Source organism: Macrobrachium nipponense, chromosome 27, assembly GCF_015104395.2.
Source record: "Macrobrachium nipponense isolate FS-2020 chromosome 27, ASM1510439v2, whole genome shotgun sequence".
Classification (NCBI taxonomy): domain Eukaryota; kingdom Metazoa; phylum Arthropoda; class Malacostraca; order Decapoda; family Palaemonidae; genus Macrobrachium; species Macrobrachium nipponense.
The window spans coordinates 51,631,286-51,641,285 of record NC_087216.1 but is presented as its reverse complement, the minus strand read 5'-3'; positions in this window follow the sequence as shown (position 1 = coordinate 51,641,285).

The window sequence follows — 10,000 nt, the reverse complement described above, 5'->3', positions numbered from 1 at the left end:
GTCGTGTCATGTCAATAAGTACTTTTATCATTGTAATGTTAATGACTGAAACAGACTTGGGCCACTTTATTTATTGGACTCGCAATGGAAGGTTGATTGTTAGGTGTCTTCTTAATGAAATTATATACTTTCACCTTCAGCAATGCTGGGAAAGATATGTTCTTAAGGACTGTCTTAATAAAACAAGCGAATGATAAATCTCTTCAAAGCCATGGCTGTGGCAAAGGTAGAAGAAATTATGGGAAATTATTTTATAGTTTCATATTTTGTGAGAAAAGTATTCAATAAACTTATCGTATTAGGTAAATCTACAGAAAATTTTGATCATCATTTATATGAGTAATCGCCAACAATTAAATGCTATTTACTATTATTGTAAATCCAGCTTTAGCTTTCATGACCCACCAGTTCCTGTATCATAATCCAGTGACAGAGAGGATTGGGATGCATATTGACATGGCGTTTGTTTGGGAATTTGCAGGCTGCCAGAACAAGTTTACACGAAAAGTAAATCCCAGGTGATTCAGGGTTCTGCCCAGAAATGTCATGTAAGCATAAACGGGAATCTTTTTCTTTATACAAATTTTTTATAATTCATTATTTAGTTATGGGGATTCTAACGTAAAGGTAAATAGATAACTGTCATTATGTTTGGAATTCTTTCTCTAGGATTGTTTTGTAAGTAATTCACTTCAACAGCCAATAACCACGTTGGTTTCCATTTGCATTCATCTGCGTTTCACTTACATAAAGGAGGGGTGGTTAAACAATCCCTTCAAACATCTCTGCCTTGGTTTACATGAACATTCCAATTCACTTCCCAATTTTTATACCCAGCCTGTCGCCATTCTGCAGTGTCTCCCACTCTTCCCAGGCAGTATCAACAATCTTGCTCAATCTAAATATTCTCCGTGTGTGTCTGTGTGTATGTGTAAGTGCATGAAAATATTCCTCAAACATGCTCAGATATTCACATTTACATGATTGATGAAGGTAATTATACGGCACTTTATCTCTGGTTTAATTGTTTCGTTGGGGAAATAGTTTCTTCCACTTTTAAGACGGTAAATACGCCGAAAAACTCAGTTAGGGTGTTTTTCTAAGCAATAAATGTCTGTTTTTATCTTATATACGACTGAGGATTATTTTCATCATCATTACTTTTCACGTGTGGAATAGCGCGTTTTTTCTTCTTTATAATTTATTTATTTATTTTGTTCTGGTTTAACCTTAGATTCTGAAAATTTATATTAATACATGTTTGATTGGATAATGACCATATGATATTCCACATTTTCCACGCAGGGGAAGATCTTGGCAATTGTATGGAAAAGCAAAAACATAAACAAAAACCGGCAAATTTCTCAAATTATCTTGGTTTACTTCTCAAACGATGTCACTTGTGCTGTTTTATATACACATTTTTTTTCGGAATAAAGTTTGTATTAATAAACGATATCTTCGTGCGGATCTCTCTTGTATAATTACCGTTGTCTTTAACCTTTAAACACAGAAAATATAATTTTATCTTATAACCAATTTCTTTCAAAAGAAACGTTGAAGCTCTTCTCCTGTAAGGTAAAAAAAAAAAAAAAATACACATATGGAAACTCTTTGGCCTTTGCAAACACGTCTCTCCCGAGGATCATCTTTTAGGAATAATCGGCAGTAAATTACAGGAGAAATCCCTTTACAGACAATGGACCTCGAGGCTCGAAGTGATAGTAAATTATAGTACATAGAAGTTTCTTGCCCCTGGACAGTAAGCGGGAAGATATATACAAAAGGGAAATACCGGCCGGCATATTTTTTTTCTTTTCTTTTTTAACATCAAGAGAATAGCGTGTATCTTTCGACCATAAATTTGTTTCGGAATAATGTTCACTCTAGAAAGACAGTAAGGGCAGAAAACAAATAATGAAATGGCATGTACTATATTGGCAGTGCATGATGGTAGTGGTACCAAAGGATCCAATATTTTCTTCAGAGATGTTATAATGTATTCGCCCATATACGTAGTTTATGCGACTGAAAATTCATCCACCCAAACACACACACAGACATACACCCAAACATGTGTGTGTTACGGACTCTTAGATATCTCAGAGACAATGTTACGGCCTCTAAGGGAGGTCCGCTTCAGGTTCGATATAAAATAGTAAAAAAAAAAAAAAAAAATATATATATATATATATATATATATATATATATATATATATATATATATATATATATATATATATATATATATATTATATATATATCAACACAAACAGTTGAAACTGGGGATACGAATATAGAAAGAAACACTAACACAACAAAGGTTTATTTACAAGCTTACTAACAAAGGTAAAGGCAGAATGGTATCTCCTATTTACATAAAAAGATAGAATCTTACTCTGCATGAACTGGGGGAACAGCGAGGCAATTAAAATACTTGCTACTCGATTTGGCGATTCGATGCGTTGGCTTCATAAATGTAGAGCGGCAATTGCAGTCATCCTCTTGACACCGTATTGCAGAAACTAGTCTATTCGTAAGGCAGGAACTCTCTCCTTTTCTTCTCCGAAGTCTGTTCAACGTAGAGACAACTCGGCCGTCCACACCGGAAGACGACTAGACCAATATCCAACCAACACTCGAACAACTCTTCTGATTGATTGATACTTCGTCGGTTCCTTCGTTTCTAGTCTCTCTCTGACGATCACTGCTGCTGATCTCTCACTGATAATCTGATCGGTGGCTCTTACTAACTGGTGATCTCTCTCTCTTTTACAATCTCTTCCTTCTACGATCACTCCTCTCCAAAGTTCGTTCGTCGTATTTATACGGCACTCTGGGGGCGGAGCCTACGGCGAACGTTACCGACTCCAGGGATTTCTAGAACTTCTTAGATGAATCTAGACGAGGTATTGCATCAAAGAATCGCGGCGTTTCTCACGTAATATTGGCGCGTTTTTGCGCTCCACAACACGCCCGACGATTCCGGAACCACCACGAAGATAGGCGCCTCCAACAGTGGCGCGAAAGCCTCCTTGCTGCCGAACTTCTCGAAAATGCGTTCGCCTTTCCTTTAACTTCTTTTGCTATGAAGCAATTACCATCACACGCCCCCCCAAAAGAGAAAAAAAATGAAATCAACTGATTTTATTTTTTTCTAAAGAAGAGCAAGAATTAAACAGCAGGGAAACAATTCTGCATAAAGCTTTAATACTTCATTCACTCAACCACTCGTCCCAAAACAGAAAACGGCTATTAGGCTACTCATTCTGAAAACTCTATAGAGGCTATTAACTATAACATTATTCTTCTCTCTTACTTTTTCAGTTTTCTGAACTCTGCTTTAAACTTATAAATACTAAAACACCTATTGTGTTTTTCTCAAAACTAATCTCACTCAGTAACATTGTTACTCGGGCGGAGGCCACGACGCGGGGCGTTGTTTATAATTCTGAAGCAAATTTACATTCATTGCCTTTGCTCTACTTTTACCCACATTAATTCTATAATGTAGTACTGAATAAAGACCTTCGTACTTATAAGGTAAAAATGGACTCTCTCTCGAGACTAGTACCAAAAGTTTATCTCTTACACACAAACTTCTCTCTTTGGCTCTAAGATAAGGTTTCTCTTTAGTTTCCCCTTTACTTCCGTTTGGGTTTTCTTTCGCTAATTGCCAAGCGCTTCCGTTCTCCTCCACTAGATGCCAAACATCTCTTAAATTGTTTTTATAATAATCAAGATTAGTTATGCAATCATCTCTACCCTTACTTCTAGACAAAGTTCCAAACATATTTATAAATACATTCTCAAAAAGTAAGCCTAGTGAAGGAATATTACACAACTGAACTCGGGGAATTACTTGAAACGGTTTCCCGGCAATTTGATTTGCAAGACAGCTTAAAGCATATCTCTTAAAACATACATAATTTTTCATCTTAGGCCAAAAGTACGCCCTACTAATACACTTGAAAGTTTTATTCACTCCCAAATGTCCTTGCTCATCATGTGCTAACTTCAAAAATAACTCACGAAGCTTCCTAAGAACTACTAATTTTCCAGTGATTCCCCTTTCACTACCTGACTTAGGACAAACATGATACAAAACTTCGTCCTTTACACAAGAAGTTTCCTTACACACATAATCGAGATCACCATCCAGCTCATATTCAAAAATTCGGGTTAGTGTCTCATCCTCTTTCTACAACTTGACTAGCTCATCCTTATCCAAAAAATTACAGCCTAATTCATCACCGTAACTAGGACTACATACAGGTACATTTACTACGTTACTCTCGACAGCTACGCCTTCCCCTTAGCTCTCACTGTCAACGATAGAGTTCGGTCTCTCAGCTACATTCATGCCAAGATCAACCTCGCTACCTCTATCACACTCGTTCGAATCCACGAACTCTCTCACGTTCGAATCCACGAACTCACACTCGTTCGAATCCACGAACTTACACTAGTTCGAATCCACGAACTTACACTCGTTCGAATCCACGAACTTATTACCACCGTAGTCTACGTCTGAATCTAACCCCGACCTAGTTACTACCATTTCAGGCACTGGAATATTCCTCACAACAGGATTCACATTCTTGGATAAAGCTAAGTCATTACCGACAATAATGTCAACGCCTTCAACGGGCAAACTGTCCACAACTGCAAGTTTTACTTCTCCTGACACTACCTGACTTTCTAAATTCAACTTCAACAAAGGACAAAGAACACAAGTGTTAGGAAATCCACCTAACATAACTTTCTCTTCCACATTGATTTCTGCCCTGTTCGGCACACACTCACTCCTTATCAGGGATACAGCGGCCCCTGTGTCTCGAAGCAAGACTACTTCTCTCGAATCTACTCCTCCAAGAGAGGAAACCACGCCTTCCGACAGAAATTCACCAAAAACTTTCCTAGTTTCTCTCATCACATCATCCCTACTTGACGAAAGGTTAACTAGTGATACTGGTTTCTTACCGTCCTTCCTTTCTACTGCACAATTCCTCGCTAAATGCCCTTTCCCATTACATCAGAAACAAGTTAATTCTGAGCCACTATATGCCATTCTACTCTTACAAACCTTAGACGTATGACCAGGTTTTCCGCATGTATAACAGGAATAGTCACTTTTACTTGCATTGCTATTACTAGGACTGAAACCTTTACTGCTTTGTACTCTACCAGACGAAGGATCGTTTCGTTTCTTACTAACACTCAAATTATGAGTTAGACTATATTCGTCAGCTAGCCTAGTTGCTCCTGCAAAAGATACTTCTCGCCTATCCTCTATATAAAGTTTAATCTCAGGGGACACGTTATCTTTGAAGTTTTCTAACAACACTAAGTTCTTCAAACTATCAAAATCCTCAACCTTAGCAGAAGTTAACCAATCAAAAAACAGCCTTTTAACCTAAAACTTCTTACTGTATTCTACATACGTAATATTTTCATCCTTTCTCAAATTTCTAAATTTCTTACGGTACGCCTCCGGTACTAGCCTATACGCGCTAAGAACAGTTTCTTTCACGATATCGTAATCATCACATTCCTCCTTAGACATGCAACTATACACAGTAATTGCCCTACCACTCAAAACTGACTGTAAATATAAAGTCCACGTTTCTTTAGGAGAACCTACTCTTTCCATTAACTTCTCAAAACACATGAAATATGTCGTAACATCTTCCTCATCAAACTTTCGTACTAATTTTAGCACTGCACTCATACCTAACCTATCAGTTTCGCCTGTCTGACTGTTACGAGTTCTTTCTCTTAACCGAGCAATTTCCAGCTCATGCATACGCTCTTTCTCTCTCTCTTCCTGCTCATGCATACTTTCTTTCTCTCTCTCTTCCTGTTGCATTTTCATTACTTCTCTCTCTCTCTCTCATACTTTTCTCTTTCTTTCTTTTCAACATACTCACGGAGATCATTCCCCTCTAGACCTAGTAGCTTACCAGACTCAATAAACTCTTTCACCATCTCACTCATTCTGATTCTTTCTATATTTTCCCTGTTTCAAACTGTTAAAGTGTTGATAGCCTAGGCAAGGTCGCCACAAATGTTACGGACTCTTAGATATCTCAGAGACAATGTTACGGCCTCTGAGGGAGGTCCGCTTCAGGTTCGATATAAAATAGTAAAAAAATATATATATATATCAACACAAACAGTTGAAACTGGGGATACGAATATAGAAAGAACACTAACACAACAAAGGCTTATTTACAAGCTTACTAACAAAGGTAAATGCAGAATGGTATCTCCTATTTACATAAAAAGATAGAATCTTACTCTGCATGAACTGGGGGAACAGCGAGTCATTTAAAATACTTGATACTCGATTTGGTGATTCGACGCGCTAGCTTCATAAATGTAGAGCGGCAATTGCAGTCATCCTCTTGACACCGTATTGCAGAAACTAGTCTATTCGTAAGGCAGGAACTCTCTTCTTTTCTTCTCCGAAGTCTGCTCAACGTAGAGACAACTCGGCCGTCCACACCGGAAGACGACTAGACCAATATCCAACCAACACTTGAACAACTTTTCTTCTTGATTGATACTTCGTCGGTTCCTTCATCTCTAGTTTCTCTCTGACGATCACTGCTGCTGATCTCTCACTGATAATCTGATCGGTGGCTCTTACTAACTGGTGATCTCTCTCTCTTTTACAATCTCTTCCTTCTACGATCACTCCTCTCCAAAGTTCGTTCGTCGTATTTATACAGCACTCTGGGGGCGGAGCCTACGGCGAACGTCACCGACTCCAGGGATTTCTAGAACTTCTTAGATGAATCTAGACGAGGTATTGCATCAGAGAATCGCAGCGTTTCTCACGTAATATTGGCGCGTTTTTGCGCTCCACAACACGCCCGACAATTCCGGAACCACCACAAAGATAGGCGCCTCCAACAGTGGCGCGCGAAAGCCTCCTTGCTGCCGAACTTCTCGAAAATGCGTTCTCCTTTCCTTTAACTTCTTTTGCTATGAAGCAATTACCATCACAGTGTGCAAGATTCGATCAACACAGAAAGTGATTTTGTTTTGGGTAGCTGACTGATGCAGAGCTGGGCCAGGGGAAACGTCTGTATTAACAAAAGACTTTGTGAATGGGCGGAAAAAAAAAAATAAATTCGACTGGGTGGTATTCATAGTACCGGGTTCCGGGTTCGCTAAATTTTATCGAAAAGTTACTCAAGTAACTTTTAGGATGGAAAGACTAATGCGGATAAGAGAAAATTGAGGAAAATTAAATACTTTAATATAAAACTTGATTCAAGACTGAAGTTATTGAAGGGTATAGCTTCATGAAATTAAGTAATGAATCCCCAGTCTACATTGAGGAAAGTGTCCTGTTAGTTCCAAGACGATAGCTCTTGACCTCTCTTCACTCCAAGGTTCCACCCCTTTTAGCGAAACTTCAACCTACAGGAAAAAAAGACAAGTTATAGGAAGCGACTGGTTGCCATCCCAAACACACTTAATAAAAAAGGTACCGAGGCTAAACAAGAAACTTAAATCTCAAACTATTTTATACTCGATACGTTAATCATTCACTGAAGGTTGAAAATTAATGAGGGCCTTGCTCAATGATCTTTAAGTATAGTACACTATCGCCGACAAAGTACACATAACACCCTTGGATCTGCATTACATGAACTTACCCGAGTTAGGCAGCCAGCAGCAAAGATCTTGGAACTCAGCCGTCGTCCTCCACCATGTATTGTCCTTCACCTCGAACCCCCACACGATGAGGTTATTTTCTCATGTTCAATTTTGTACACCTTGCGAAGGCTCGTGATTCAACAGGAAGTCTCTTGAGCTGCATTACCACATCAGTACCTCCGGGAAAACGATCCATCAACAAAAAGTGAAGAAAATAGAAATTGATCACCCGACCAGCCAACTATCGAATCCTCAAAATTTTTCGTAACCGATAACCGTCCGTCTTGTCTCTGGTGACGGTGGTGGTAGTGAAGGGTCGTAGCGGTACTTTAGTACTGTCTTACCCGAGCTTTTTCCGCGTCCTTGTTAGGTCTGACGTCTGTCATTTAGTGACGTATCCAAGGACCGTGGAAACATGGAAGTCCATGCACGTACAAATTCAAGGGGTTACTTAACTCAATTGACTAATTATTTAATTTAAATAAAGTTTGAGATTCAATTTCTTGAAAAAGGTTTTATTTGTATTAATATTTTTGTACACCGGGTTTCATCCTGCCTCCTTAGGAGTCCATCGCCTTTCTTACTATGTGTGCTGTTTCTAGGAGCACACTCTTCTGCATGAGTTCTGGAGCTACTTCAGCCTCAAGTTTTTCCAGATTCTTTTTCAGTAATCTTGGGGTTGTGCCTAGTGTTCTTATGATTATGGGTACAATTTCCACTGACATATCCCATATCCTTCTTATTTCTATTTTCAGGTCTTCATACTTATCCATTTTTCCCCTTTATTTTTCTTTAACTCTGGTGTCCAATGGTATTGTGACATCAATGAGTAATACTTTCTTCTTGGTCTATTTGCACATATCACCCTATCTGCTCTGATACCATAGTCCCAGAGGATCTTTGCCTGATTGTTTTCTATCACTCCTTCAGGTTTGTGCTCATACCACCTATTACTGCAAAGTAGCCGGTGTTTCTTGCACAAGCTCCAGTGGAGGACTTTTGCCACTTTATGCCTCTTTATGTACTGGTTCTGTGCAAGTGCCAGACATCTGGTTGCTATGTGGTTTATGGTCTCATTTTTCGTATTGCACTTCCTGCATATGGGAGAGATGTTATTTTCATCTATCGTTCTTTGAACATATCTGGTTCTTAGGGCCTGCTCTTGCGCTGCTGTTATCATTCCTTCAGTGTCCTTCTTAAGCTCTCCCCTCTGTAGGCATTGCCATGTTTCATCTCTGGCTAGTTCTTTAGTCTGTCTCATGCATTGTCCATGCATTGGTTTGTTGTGCCATTCCTCTGTTCTGTTTGTCATTCTCCTGTCTCTGTATATTTTTGGGTCTCTGTCTACTTTTATCAGTCCTTCTCCCCATGCACTCTTGAGCCACTCGTCTTCACCGATTTACAGGTATTGTCCCAGTGTTCTGTTTGCTTGGGTGTAGTGGTTTGTGTATTGTCATAGTTTTCCTAGTTTTCTGGTCTATGCTACGGAGTTCTGGCTTTGTTCATTCCACTACTGCGCTGTATCTGTTTACTGGTACTAACCATGTGTTTGTGGCTTTTATCATATTTTGGGTGTTGAGTTTTGACCTGAGCATCGCCTTATCATGTCCTTCATCTCTTGGTGTTTTATATCCCCTCCATCCATCATTAGTTTCCTGTCTCATCTCTGTGTTTGATGTTGCTCCCATCTGGTAGCTTTATCCCTTCAGTCCTTGTTACTTTGCCCTTTTGTATGTTGACTAAGGCACATTTTTCTATCCCAAACTCCATCCTGATGTCCACAGATACAATCCTTACAGTCTGGATTAGGGTATTTATTTCCTTGATGCTCTTACCATTCAGCCTGATGTTGTCCATGAACATCAGATGGTTAATTCTGTTGCCTCTTTTCTTGAGTTGGTACCCAGCATCCATCTTCTGCAGTACTTTTGTCACAGGAATCATGGCTACTACGAAGAGTAGTTGCGACAGTGAGTCGCCCTTGAAAATCCCTCTCTTGATATTAACCTCTACTAGTCTTATTCCAGAGCTTGTAAGTATTGTATTCCAGTTGCACATTGTATTTTTGAGGAAGCTGATGGTATTTTTCTCTGCCTCATATATTTTCAGACATTCTATTAGCCATGTGTGTGGTATCATGCTTAGGTTGGTTTTACTTCTCTTACTGTTCTTCATTACCATTTTGTTTATCAGGAGCTGGTCTTTTGTGTCCCTACACTTCTTTTTGCAGCCTTTTTGTTGGCGGGGGATGGTGTTTATATCCTCTAGGTAGTTGTATAGCCTTTCAATGATGATACCTTTTAGTAACTTTCACATTATTGGTAGGCAG